The sequence below is a fragment of the Emys orbicularis genome, chromosome 17, assembly GCF_028017835.1.
Source record: "Emys orbicularis isolate rEmyOrb1 chromosome 17, rEmyOrb1.hap1, whole genome shotgun sequence".
Classification (NCBI taxonomy): Eukaryota; Metazoa; Chordata; order Testudines; family Emydidae; genus Emys; species Emys orbicularis.
In genome coordinates, this window is record NC_088699.1 from 8,734,820 (window position 1) to 8,748,650 (window position 13,831).

The window sequence follows — 13,831 nt, forward strand, 5'->3', positions numbered from 1 at the left end:
ACCTCCTTGTGGGTCATCTGGGGATTAGTTCAGCACTGGTTTGACGCCTCCTCTTGCAATTTCCCAGACCCCTTGTCCCAGCCTCTCACTCCGCGGCCCCGCTCGCACACCACAAGCTGCAGTGCTTCCTCTTGGTCCCCTCTCTTCCTGCCCAGCTGGGCTTCAGGTTCAGTTAGGGCTATAGATCTACCCTACACCTCACCCAGGTGCAGCCTATCCTGTCAAGCAGCCCCTTCTGAGCCATTTTAACCACTTCTGGGGTGGTGTTCAGTGAACACACCATCACATTCCACAAAAAGTGGAAATCAATAAAACCTAAAAACTCAGAAGCAAAAACCCCCACTCCCAAGCAGAGCTTTTACCCTGAAAAGGCAGAAGGGCCAGAGTGGGACTTCACTGTTGCTACTGATTTTTGCTCAGATACTACAGTGATGGGCTGCAATATAAAAGCCTTAGGTATGTCTACAGAGCAGCTGGACGTGAGACTCACAGAGTGGGCAGACATACCCGCTCTAGCTCTGATTGGGCTAACCTGCTACAAATAGCAATGGGACTGCAATAGCACAGGGAGTGGCTTGGCCTAGCTGCCCATGTACAGTCCTGCTGCCCGTGCCGTACAGCTCAAACATCTACCCAGGCTGTGAACTACCTGCTGTGTGGATGTTCCCTTCGATAGCTGGAAATCCTGAATTATAGCGCTCCACAAATCTTCTCCACTCTAACAGGGCTGTTTGGTTTAGAAATCTGCTGGCAGAATACCAACTACATGAGTTTTGGAGCTGGTGACATTAAAGATCACAAGAGCGTACAACCATCATGAACAGGGAAACAAACGACCTTTCATAAAATAAGTCATCGTCTTCATTCCCTGTTCAGTTAGAGAGGAAATTAAAATGTCCAAACCTGGGAAATCAAGTTACAGGCAGGTTGGTCTTTTCGACATTTCTGCAGTTATTAAGTTATGCCTAAAGGCGGATATGGAGAACTGCACAAAGGAAGCCATTTGTAGTGCACAACGAGTTCTGTCGGTTCAACACAACCCAAGAGCTGGGCTATATATTCGTGGATACCATGTACTGGTGCCTTTTCTATTAACTAATCATATACATACACAGAGAGACAGAGCACTCTTGTTACAATTGAATTATACATTGGGGCTGGGATTCTCAAAAGAGCCAAAGGAAGTTTGGTGCCCACACCCCACTGAAATTCAATGGGAGCTGGCATCTAACTCGTCTACACATGAAAGTTATTCTGAAGTAAGGTAGAGTGTATTTACAACAGAAGAGCTATTCTGCAAGAACTCTATGTACAGCCGAGTGCTTTCAAAGTCCCAGCTGATAAATTAGGAAAGAAAGCCAAGGTAAATCAGGACTATAATGGGACAATCAGATTCTGAATTGAGCTGTGTACAAATCCAGTCAGTTTGCTGGATTTGTATTTGGTACAAGGCATAGGATATGCTGCCCCATACCTTCCCTAGTCTGAAATCCAATCCTCAAAAGGGCCAGTACTAGCTGCTTCAGAGAAAGGTGCAAGGAACCTGGGAATAGGCAATTACATAATAGCCTGCCCACAAGGAATAGCTGGCCCTCTACAAATCTGATGCCAAAATCCACTCTGAATATGGATTGTTTGTAACGGTCACTGTCACAATGACGGCATTATTTACAATACATATCCGCTCCCTCTCATCGCCCTGACCAGGTCCTGATTGGGAAAAATCACTGAAGTGCTTGATTAACTTTACTTTCCACTGAAGTCAATGGAACTTCTTGAGCACATGCTTTAGTGCTTTTCTGAATCAGGGCCCATGTACTGAGCTCCAAGGACCCAGTCTGCTCCCTCCCACCACCCCATTTCAATGTTCAGCTCTCTCCACCTCCGATTTAGCTCCTTCCTTCCATTGGATTCCTGGCTCTCTGACCCCCAATCCCCTGTCCCATCTCTTTCATTCCACCCCATCTCCATTTCTAGAGGCTGCTTTCCAGACTATTGCAATCTCGATTCCAGTGCAGGATGCTAATAGCAGCTCCTATAGCTATAACGACTGCAGAAGTCACTTGTGCATTTGTTTGGTTACATTTAATTTACCACCCTCTGCAATAGTGCTGACAGTCTATTAGCTGTTATTGATTTGCTTTCGGATATTGGACCTGCTCTACTAACTACCTAAGGATGGGTATGATGGGTAAATGCGTGATCTTTCTAACCCAACAGCCACAAACCACTTCTGGCCCCTGGAGCCTTCTTGAAAACGAAGAGTCTCACTCCAGGAAGCTGCCCGCGGGTGAGCGTGTGTTAAGTATAGTCAAGGATGAAAGCACAGAGAGGTTTGCATGTGTTCAGCTCAGCAGATTTTGCTGTGACCCCTACAGAGCTTGGACTCTGGACTGGTACTAAAATTCCCTATGCTCAGTGATCATTTCGCACAATGAATTCATCTGTGTAATTGGGTTTGGTTGTCCTAAGATTAACCCTGTGTTTGTTCGGCAATTAGAGCTCTAGCTATGCAAAGCTGAATCTTCTTTCATTTGGTGCTTATCTGAGAAAGCAGCCCCCATGGAATTTCCTGGATTTTCCATTTTTTTCTCTTTGGCCGGGATTGGGAAGCAGGGGGAGAAGGGAGGAGAAGAAAGAATTCCTCTCTCGTTTTATTGTTATTTTTGCCATGCAGTGATTTCACAGTCTCAGAGCCAGTCAGGTTTTTAGTAGTTGCAATAGTTATGATTATGAGTCGAGTCCCAACATCCTAATCCAGTTCTATTGTGAGTGGCTGCACTGTACCTACCTAAATTGCCCCTGCAGTTTCAACTGCATGCAGGTTTTCCCCCTCACTCTCCAGTGTTATTTTGTCATGTTAAAACAACTGTCATCTTACATCCCAGAGGCAGCTGCATTTCACTGGTAGGCAAAATGATCTCTACACCAGGGGTAGGCAACCTATGGCACACATGATTTTCAGTGGCACTCACACTGCCTGGGTCCTGGCCACTGGGGGGCTCTGCATTTTAATTTAATTTTAAATGAAGCTTCTTAAATATTTTAAAAACCTTATTTACTTTACATACAACAATAGTTTAGTTATATATTATAGACTTATAGAAAGAGACCTTCTAAAAACATTAAAATGTATTACTGCCACGCGAAACCTTACATTAGAATGAATAAATGAAGACTCGGCACACCACTTCTGAAAGGTTGCCGACCCCTGCTCTATACTATGGTATGGGAACCTTTGTGATGACAGACGCTATATAAATGCAAGACCTTTTTCTCTCTCTCTCTCCTTGTTCCCTTCCCGCTCATCCTCATTATTCATTCTCTCGAGTGCTCAGTGCAGAGATAAAGATTGTTACTGTCTTGCAAAGAGGATTTTTGTGCAAAGTGAACTGAAGTTTATCACAGTCATTTTGCGTGTTATTAACACTGCTTGGGGCCATTTCTAAATTGTTTCACTAGCTACTTTTGCCATTGCTTGGCTTATGGATGCGTGCGGTGTGTTGTGGCCCAATCGCCTAGGAAAGCGCATAGATGCCTTGAGAGCACTCCTGTGGCCTTTCAGACAGGAAACCGCATATTTACTTATCTAGGTAATGCAATAAAAAAGGCTTTATAACTTGAGCTGCAACCTGATCTTTGAACTCACTCCATTGCTTGACTTGGAACAAAAAAAAGAAAAAAAAAGTGCCTCCCTCCCAAGGAAAAATGCTTCAGATCCAGTGCTGCAGATTGTAGCAAGTCAGGATTGGAACCTCTTGGGATTCCTTCCCAGCCAGGTGAGTGCATGTCCTATAGAGGAGAGATTTACTTAGTCACAACTACATGTGAATTCAGGCGACACAAGGTCAGCTGGGTAACTAATCCACTGGATTAGGAGACATCTTCCAAAAGGCCCAGTCAGTCCTTCGGGGTCCCATTCACTGCAAAGGCTGGCCCTAGAGTTTAGGAATGTTCAGATCTGGGATTTTGGCTCAAGCTCATCTTGGTACAATCAAGACATGTGGCCTTTCCAGCTCTCAAATGGGGGCCATATTTACCCATTGATTTGCTTCAGAGAGGCTGTTGCAGCCCTTTTCTTTGGTGTCAGTCCCTGCAGATCTACACTTCCTGGGCCTGAGTCCCTCTCACGCTTGGGTACATTGGGAGCAACTCCAATGAAATCGATGGCACTCTACTAGGGCCTGATCCAAAACTCATTGAAGCTAATGGAAAGACTCCCACTGATTTTAATGAGCCATTGGATTTGGACTAGGCCCCAAAAAGAGAATCAGCCTGTATGAATTTTGGGGTCAAACATTCTCTCAATCTTAAAGCCAAACCCAGGTGACACAGCCTAGTTTCAACGGGCTTCCTGTTCACCCCTTTCCAAATTTTGCCTGGTTTCCATTGCAAAACCATAGCTGGATCTCCCCAGATTGGCTCAAAACTGGGCCCAGGCTCTCCTGGAGGGATCATTAACGTTCAACAAATCTAGGCTGAGTTTCAAGACTAGAACAAAACTTAAAACCAGGTGAGTTTTTATGAGGATACACTTCTCCCGATGAGTTTTGCACAGCTCTAAAAATAACGCTCACATTCATGCTGTGAATGCCCCACTTCTGCATACTAGTGCCACTAGGAACACACAGCTAACAATGCAGGCAGAGCCATTTTGAAGGCCATGAAGGAAAAGAGAATAACTCCTGATCTAAGATCTCAGGATCATCATCCACTGAAGGTGGCTTCTGCATCTTGCTCTTAGTTGGTCAGTTCTTGGTTCCAGCACCAGTGGTGGAGTTGTATGGGGCAGTTTTATTGCTTTACAAACTCCAGTGCCTATGTCACAAATCGTTGGCACATCATGATTTTTAAAATATAATAAAATTGCCAAGGGATTCAGCAGACACAATGGCACCATTAAGTAGAAGGAGATTAATTTACAGTGGAAATGGATCTGCACAGAAGCGGGAGAAAATTGTCTATGCTGGCATCTCCAGTACAGCCACAGGGAACCCCTCATTCAGTACAACACAGGTAAGTGCATATAAAGATGTCCACCGCCAATTAATGAGGGATGAGTATGTCTCAAGTGCCTGCTCAAGGCCTTATATACCTCTTAAGGAACACTTGCAAGTTCTGCCCACTCATGACAATGAGGGTTGCATGAGTGTACGTGAGGGCAGCATTTGGTCCTTAAGTGATACACATGGTCTTGTGTATGGCCCATTCCAGTGGAGTGCATTTTGCCTCTGGGCAGTATCCATTAGTTTACATTCATATTTTCACATCTAGATATCCTGTTTTGGGGTGAACTACCCTCAAATGATTCTTCAAGCAAAAGACTTCAGTCAGCACCTGTAGAAAGATCCAATTATCTAGCCACATGCGCCATTTCATTATCAGTTACGAGATTTGGGTATTAAAGTCAATAAGGGCTTGTCTACAAAAGGGAAACTGACCACAATTACTGGGGAATAAGCTATGAGAGCATCCACACAGGGTGCTATTTTTCAATAAATATTCAGGTCCACTTCCCAGTATAGACACGCCCTAATTCCCACCTTGTATCTGGTCCAATTACCGACAGGTACAGTAGGTTTGGTAGAAGAGTCCCAGCCCTGTAACTAATCACAGAGCTGGATGGAAGAAGGTATGGACACGGACGCCCTTTTATATTCCATCTACTTAGTGAATTTAGAAGAAAACAAGCTTTGTGCTAAAACATGTAGATTGCCTTTCAAAGAGCCGATGTGTAGCTTCAATGTCCCTGGCCACTTCTTTGGCTATAAATCATGCTGCATGTGATAAGGTAATTACCCTCTCCTTGAAACAATTCATAGAGAAAGCTATAAAAAGCCTGGCTTGTAAAGAGAACAATAAAGAGGCAGCACAATAAAACCTCATTCAGGGCGGGGAGGGTACTACATTTCTGCTGACCATTAAATGCCTCTTGTTTTTCCAGACCATGGGGCAAGGGGTGTGTGCGCGCACCCTGGAACCTGGAGATGCTTTACAGAGGCCTTTGCCATCAACTCCCTGGGAGCTCCTACATTCCTTGCACAGGGACAATGTACCCGCTATAAAACAAAGAGACGGCGGAGGATAACACCACGACATCTTCTCTAGCGTCAACAATGGAGTGTCTGCAGCCAGGACAGCCTGGCCAGCCGCCCAGCATGGGGCTTGCTCTCAGGCCAGGCAGGGCCGATGGGCGTGTTCAGCCCATCACAATTCAGCAGTCTTGCCAATAAAGCTTCCATTTGCCACCCAGTTACACCACCGTAGCCTGCCCGCACTTTGCAGGCCGATGCCTCCATGCTCAAAGGAGCTTCTTGGTTTTCCTTGTTCCCCTTCCCTGGCCTTCTGGCTGAGGGAAATGAGCTGTAGCTCTTTCCAGAGCCAGTCAGTGCTGGTAACCTTGGCTGGATCATCCCGAGGGGGATTGCTAGAGTGTTTTATGAAGCAACCCCATGGGTTCCTCCCCAGCCCCTGCCAACATAGCATTTGCCTTCTTTTCCAGATAGAAACATTGTGGGGCATATCGTTTACAGGGGTGGTGGATTTCTTCACAGCCCATCTTACAAAACGAGCACCTGTATGGCCATTAAAGATCCTATAGCCCTTTTTACAAGAGGAGGGGTTTGCCCTAGACCCCACTGATAAGAGATACAACAGAGATTGCTAATGATGAGGATGACAGATTAGCCTCTCCTTTACCTGGCAGCCTGGGGACAGGTGGTTGATGTTACAGGCTCTCTCTTTGCAGAAGGGAAGTGCATGATTGCTGTGGAGGCTCTGGGAGGGTTAGTCTGCCCTCTAGATTGCCTTGCAAACACATTCACTGTTGGAGATTATTAACCCCAACTAGAGGGCGGTTACAGGTCTGGCTCCTCCTCTGAGCTGCCTTTAAATTGGCCCCAGATTAAAAGCTGGATATAAAAGCATCCTTGTGGGTTTACCCAGGGGCTAATATGGTCTGAACGTCTCAACAGGACTTTGTTAGTGGTTGAGTTGAACCTTGGGAGGCGTCACAATAACTCGGTAAGTAGAGAGCTGATGAAAACAGCTTCCAGGAGACCTCTAGGCAACTTGTAACACCAGTAATTGACTCAATTTGTCTGGCTCTTCTGACATGTTTGGGCCTCTCTGCACAAAGTGAAGATGCCTTGAACCAAGTATTTTCTGTCTCAGGCTTGGCATGAGGTCCAGCACATCTACACCAACGTAGCTCTAGATGGGTGTAGGTGAGTAGTGCTGTATGCATATAAGCAAGGAGCTGTGTGTGAAGGGAACCCTGTGCTGCATCGGCGTCCTCGCTAGTAACTGGCTTTGAGCTCGTTTATAATAAAAGACACTATCATGTGGTTTGCTGATGCTCGGATTCAGGCCCTACGCTGACATCTTCTGTTTAGAAAGATTGGCCCACCCCAGTCAAACTTCTTTAGGCTCTACATCAAAATACAAGATCTTTTCAAATCTACATTATTTGTTTTAAAGCCCTCAGCTGCAAGTGCTCCTACTGTTAGGGACATTCAAATACGCAAGCCAGCTCTTCGGCTCGAGCCAAGCTCTGATGTATTGGGAATAGCTTGGTGTCCCTAGCCTCTGTTTGTCAGAGGGTGGAGATGGACGGCAGGAGAGAGATCACTTGATCATTACCTGTTAGGTTCACTCCCTCTGGGGCACCTGGCATTGGCCACTGTCAGTAGATAGGATACTGGGCTGGATGGACCTTTGGTCTGACCCAGTATGGCCATTCTTATGTTATGTTAGGTCCATGTAAAATGACCCGCAGATGGAACTGGCATGTGGCTATAGGCAGAGTTTCTACTTTATAATGTGTCCCCACAATGCTTCTTAATAATAAGGGGTTCTTTCTGCCTTGCACCGTAGGTTCTCCTGTCCTGGCCCATCACTATGTATCATTCTGTGTCGGAAAATTCAGTGGCACACACGCTTTTCTAGTATAATCAGGAAGAGAGATGCAAGTTTAATTCCTTTCCAAAGAAAACAGAAAAGCCCTACCCTGGACTTAATACACTACCCCCCTGTGCTGACCCACCCTCTTCTGTTCCCATAGTAAAGGCATAAGCCAGCATCAGATTTGGAGGTACACATTCTCAGGGCTTTGCATAACATCTGGCAAATCCCTGCTGAGGAAAGTGTTGAACGAACCAATTTGCTTTAATCAATAGGTAATAAGTCAGCTTCCTCATTAAAAGGATGGCTGATAAGGGGAATACTACTGAAGGTGGTATTTTAGAAAAGCTACCTTGAGTAATCTTTCAAAGATAAAAATATTCTTATCGTCCCTGCTGAGGAAAATGAGCAGATCCATAACCACAGGTTAATGTGTGTACTGTGGAAATAGATAAAGCGAGATATGCTGAGCATAAAAACACTGCAGCCAGGTTTCCTGCCATAGTGGCATCTGCTGCACTGACACGGATGATTAGCGAAGGATGGCAAATGTTCTTTTACGTTTGTTACTCTCATCTTTCCCCCTGGCTTGCTTGCTCGTCTCAGCCACCTGTGATATGTCGTCTTTTAGGCCTTGCGTGTGCTGGTGGCAGTGCATAGGGTAGGGGTAGCTACACGCCGCAGTGAAAAGCAAGCTGCATCCACACAGCAGTGCGTAGCTACACATGGCAGTGCAAGGCTCTGGTGGTGGGGAGGAAGGGGGGAAAGGCACTGGCAGCTGCCCACCCTCTGCTAGAGTCTTTCCCTGCAGTGGGAATACTGGCATTAGAAAAGGTTCAGAGAAGGGCAACTTAAATGATTAGGGGTTTGGAACGGGTCCCATATGAGGAAAGATTAAAGAGGCTAGGACTTTTCAGCCTGGAAAAGAGGAGACTAAGGGCGGATATGATAAGAGGTATATAAAATCATGAGTGGTGTGGAGAAAGTGAATAAGGAAAAGTTATTTACTTGTTCCCATAATATAAGAACTAGGGGCCACCAAATGAAATTAATGGGCAGCAGGTTTAAAACAAATAAAAGGAAGTTCTTCTTCACACAGCGCACAGTCAACCTGTGGAACTCTTTGCCTGAGGAGGTTGTGAAGGCTAGGACTATAAGAGGGTTTAGGAGAACTAGATAAATTCATGGAGGTTAAGTCCATGAATGGCTATTAGCCAGGATGGGTAAGGAATGGTGTCCCTAGCCTCTGTTTGTCAGAGGGTGGAGATGGACGGCAGGAGAGAGATCACTTGATCATTACCTGTTAGGTTGACTCCCTCTGGGGCACCTGGCATTTGTCACTGTCAGTAGACAGGATACTGGGCTGGATGGACCTTTGGTCTGACCCAGTATGGCCGTTCTTATGTTATGTTATGGGGAGGCAGCAGGACACTAGATGTAGAAAGTAGAGCTTGGGCATGTAGAGAGCTGTGTAGGGTGTGTACCCTAAAGATCACACATGTCCTTACCCTACTGGCCTAACCAGTGCCTCCCCATCTACTCTGCCATTTATAGCCATGCTAGGTAGGTGTGCAGCATCTGTACTCGACCTGCCCACTCAAAGTGTGTACCTAGCCTTAGAGGGCAAGGGCCAGATTTGTATAGGTATGTAGGCCCCTAAAGATGCAATTAGCCCCATGCTTTTGAAAATGCCAGTAGGCACCCAACTGCATTTTTAGGTGCCTAACTACCTTTGAAAATCTGGCCTGAAGCTCTATGGAGCAGGGGCTGTCATGTACTGTAGGTTTGTGAACCCATTCTGTGCAGTGTAGTGGTAAAGAAATAATGCTTCCAAAGGTTGTGGGTGATACAGCAAGGAGGAAAAATAAACAGCCGTAGGCACATTCCAGAGGGGTCTCCTTGTTCAGTTTTCAGGGAGCTGAATAGAAATATGCAGCTTTCCATTAATGTTCCTCTGGGATTTGTTTTTACAAACCTTAAAGGGAACCAAAGCCCCATCTCGTCCCCTTATTTTACAAAGGGGAGACAGCCCGAAAGGGGCCACGCTTTTCTAGATTGCAACTCATGTAGCTTCTTAGCAATAAAGTAACAGCTCCTTGTCTAAAGGAATCTATTCATGGGCTTTTAAGTCAACTGTGGATATTCCCTCAGGTCTGAAACTTGGCATGCAATTTTGGCCGTTCTACCTATCACTGGGTGTTTAAGCACTGGTCACTCTTGAACCATCAGAACAACCCATGGCTCCACCTATTTTTCCGCCTGCATCACTGCTAAAATATGGGGGAGCAGGGACAAGTCAAGGGAAAGATCCTTGGAGCGGGGATCACATCTTATTCTATGTTCTGTACAGGCCCTACCGCACACTCAGTACTCAAACAATGAGAAACCTCTACTGGGGGTTGAGTGGCTTTGGCCACATGCAAGTACTTGGGATGTGCACCTCAAGTTATCTGTACAGAAACAAGGGGTTGAGCCTCTGTGGGTCCGCCTGTAACCCTATCACTAATTAAATAGTTGAAATGTTTGTGCAGCTGTTTGGGGTTTTTTTTTTTAAGCCAATGGCTCCTTTGAAATACGATCTTTGATTAAACACTCAGTGTAAAGTAAAAGTAAAAAAAAAAAAAAAAGGGACTAATCTCAAGTTATGTTCTGTATCTCCATCTTCTGCCCATGAGCAGGCCCCTCTGTACATTTCAACCCATACATTATATGCATTACATTTTCAGCTTTGGAACATTCCCAAATCCTGGGTGTGCCTCAGTACTGTCCCCTTCTGTCCAATCACAGTTTTATAAACAAACAAAGAGAGAGAACAGGTTTGTTTCTACAAGTGATCTGAGAAACTGCAGGTTAGTTTCCGAGGCTTGCAGCTCAAAGCTCAGAGGAAAACTATGGAGAAAGCAAGAATTAATAAAGTTTCATGCGTCTCCCTTCTCAGCAGGGATAAACTAGAAAGTAGGCTGACAAACAAGCTCCGTTGCATTAACACTAAAGCCCTTTACACCTCTCGGGCAGCGTAAGAGCTTTAAGGTGGCTGGAAGTATAGCATCGGATTGTGATTTCCATAAAAGATCCTGGCTGCAGCTCTCAAAAACAAGGCTGATGGTTATGCTTGACAGCAATAATTTTTGGGCTGCAGCAGCGCAGTTTAACATACACTCAGCAGCTGTCTGGGGAAGGGTATCAATGCTTTTTAGCCAGCCTCGGATGTAAACCAGCCATTGCTGTGTTTGTTTCTGCTGCGGCGGAGTCGGAGGGAGACAGTTCAGGGATGGGTAGGAATTGCAAATAAAATGAGCATTTCAAATATGCCGAGGGGACCTGGAGATCCAGTCCTGTTAATTTGAACAGGAACTGGGCATTCAAATTGCTTAAGGCAACTATAAAAACTGCAGACGTAGATTCTAGGAGGGAAAAATGTTTTCAAGGGTGTAACGAGGACAGAACATATAAATAAATGTACAAAAGCTGTATCTGAACGAGCTTCTGTAACAGACTTAAGACAGGGCATCTCTGTTCTTTTTGTTAATTTAGGCCCAGTCCTGCAACGGCCACTACGTAGACAGACTCCTGTGGCCACATGGAGCTCATGGTAGGATAGGGGTCTTAGGTCTTGAAATATCTAACATGCCTGCTTACCCCATGGTACCATAACATAGGCATAGGTAAATGTGTAGGCCCAAAGCTGTTTGGGACCTGTAAAAAGTTAGGTATTTGGTACTCTGAGGTGGGAAAGGGAGGAATTATTTTGGGGAAGTTTTATGGCCTGTGTAATACAGGAGCTCAGAGTCCCATCGCTGTCCATTGGAGATATTTGCTACTAGCAGTCGCAGATTGGTTACATACCATTACAGGCAGTCTCATCATACCATCCCCTCCATAAACTTATCAAGCTCAATCTTGAAACAAGTTAGGTTTTTCCCTCACTGCTTCCCTTGGAAGGCTGTTCCAGAACTTCACTCCTCTGATGGTTAGAAACCTTCATCTAATTTCAAGCCTAAACTTGTTGGTGGCTAGTTTATATCCATTTGTTCTTGTGTCCACACTGGCATTTAACTTAAATAATTCCTCTCCCTCTCTGCTATTTATCCCTTGGATATATTTATAGAGAGCAATATCTCCCCTCAGACTTCTTTTGATTAGGCTAAACAAGCCAAGCTCTTTGAGTCTCCTCTCAAAAGGTAGGTTTTCCATTCCTCAGATCATCCTAGTAGTCCTTCTCTGCACCTGTTCCAGTTTGAATTCATTGTGAAGATGAATGTACAGAAAATATGAGGAGTTATGTGTATATATACTAAAAACTATGTTCTCTAGTCTGTAGTTAAAAAGCAGATCACTCAAATGTATCTTGTGTCGAACAAACTTCTCCAGCCAGGAACTGGAAGACACTTATCTGTATGGTGGACCATTGTGTATTGTATATTATACAATAGGAATCTATTCGCATATGAAGTCAAATGTTAATGAAGAGCTGGCAGAGACTTCAGAAGGCAATTAACAGGAAGAGGTAAACGGGTGGGACGGACCCTACTTTCAGGTGAGCATCAAAGATTTGTTCTGGTATATTTGGGGGTGCAGAGACTCTTCTTTGTATGCCTTCAATCTGTGAGGACAAGCCACCAGCAGGTTGATCTTATGAGCAGGGATCTCAGCAAAACTGGCTGAAAACACTGGGGAAAGGGACGTGGGGTAAGCAATCTTATAGAGAGACAGAGGAATGCCTTGTTAGATAAGTTTAGGCTCCAGAAATCATGTTATGATTTTGTTTTATAGGGAGCCATTTGTTTCCAATAGTCTCACTATCACTTGAATATCTGGTCTTTGAAAATAAACTTATTCTTGTTTTCACTATATGTGTGGTGCGTTAAGTAATGTGATGATCCTGAGTTGAATCTTACAAGCTAGAGTGTACTATTCCTTTGGGAACCATGGTTCTAAGAGTTCCTGAGTGCCCAGTGGAACATGGGTTGATGTATGCCTATTGCTAACCTGTACAGGGAGCGAGGCCTGTGAGACAGTGCTTGTGTTGCCAGAAGCTCATGGTTTCAGGAAGTTGATCCACAACAGGCACAAACAAGACTTCCTCACGCAAAGGGCAGGTGGGGGCCAGGTGCCACACAACCCTGGGTACCCCTCCACCCTCAGAAGTGTCACACACAGCTGTGCCTATCTAAAACACCGATCGGTCAATGGGGAAGTCAATCCGTGCAGCAGTCCTGCTACATGCTATCAATTGCAAGGTGGGAGCCCTGTACCTGTAAACATACTCCATAATAAAAATAACAAATAATAGAATCACAGAATATCAGGATTGGAAGGGACCTCAGGAGGTCATCTAGTCCAACCCCCTGCTCAAAGCAGGACCAATCCCCAGACAGATTTTTAGCCCAGTTCCCTAAATGGCCCCCTGAAGGATTGAACTCACAACCCTGAGTTTAGCAGGCCAGTGCTCAAACCACTGAGCTATCCCTCCCTCCCTCAATAATTTATACTCAAGAGGTGACATGTCCAGCTAAATCACAAAATAGGAACAAAATCTGGAAGACAGAACCACGTAGTGCTTAAGCACTATATGCAGAGATCAAACGAACAAACTATGCCTGGGATTTTCAATACGGCCTAAGGGAGTTAGACTCCCAAATACTCTATGCCAAAATCTCAGCCCATATTCTATGAACATGGTTACCCTCAAGAAACCAGCTGCAGCTCTTGGGCTGGTAGGATAGCATCTTGGTTGCTGTACTGTACGATCAGACTTGGGACTATGAGTCCAAGACTCGGGTAGGAGTTTATTTTTGAGAAGAGGGGAAGTCAATGGCCCTGCACCAGTGAAGCAGCCCTCCTGTGCGGGAGGGGGGCCAGAGTAGATATAAAGTGTGTGTGAATTGATTTACATCAAGCTGTTATTCAAGTATTCCAACTGATATTT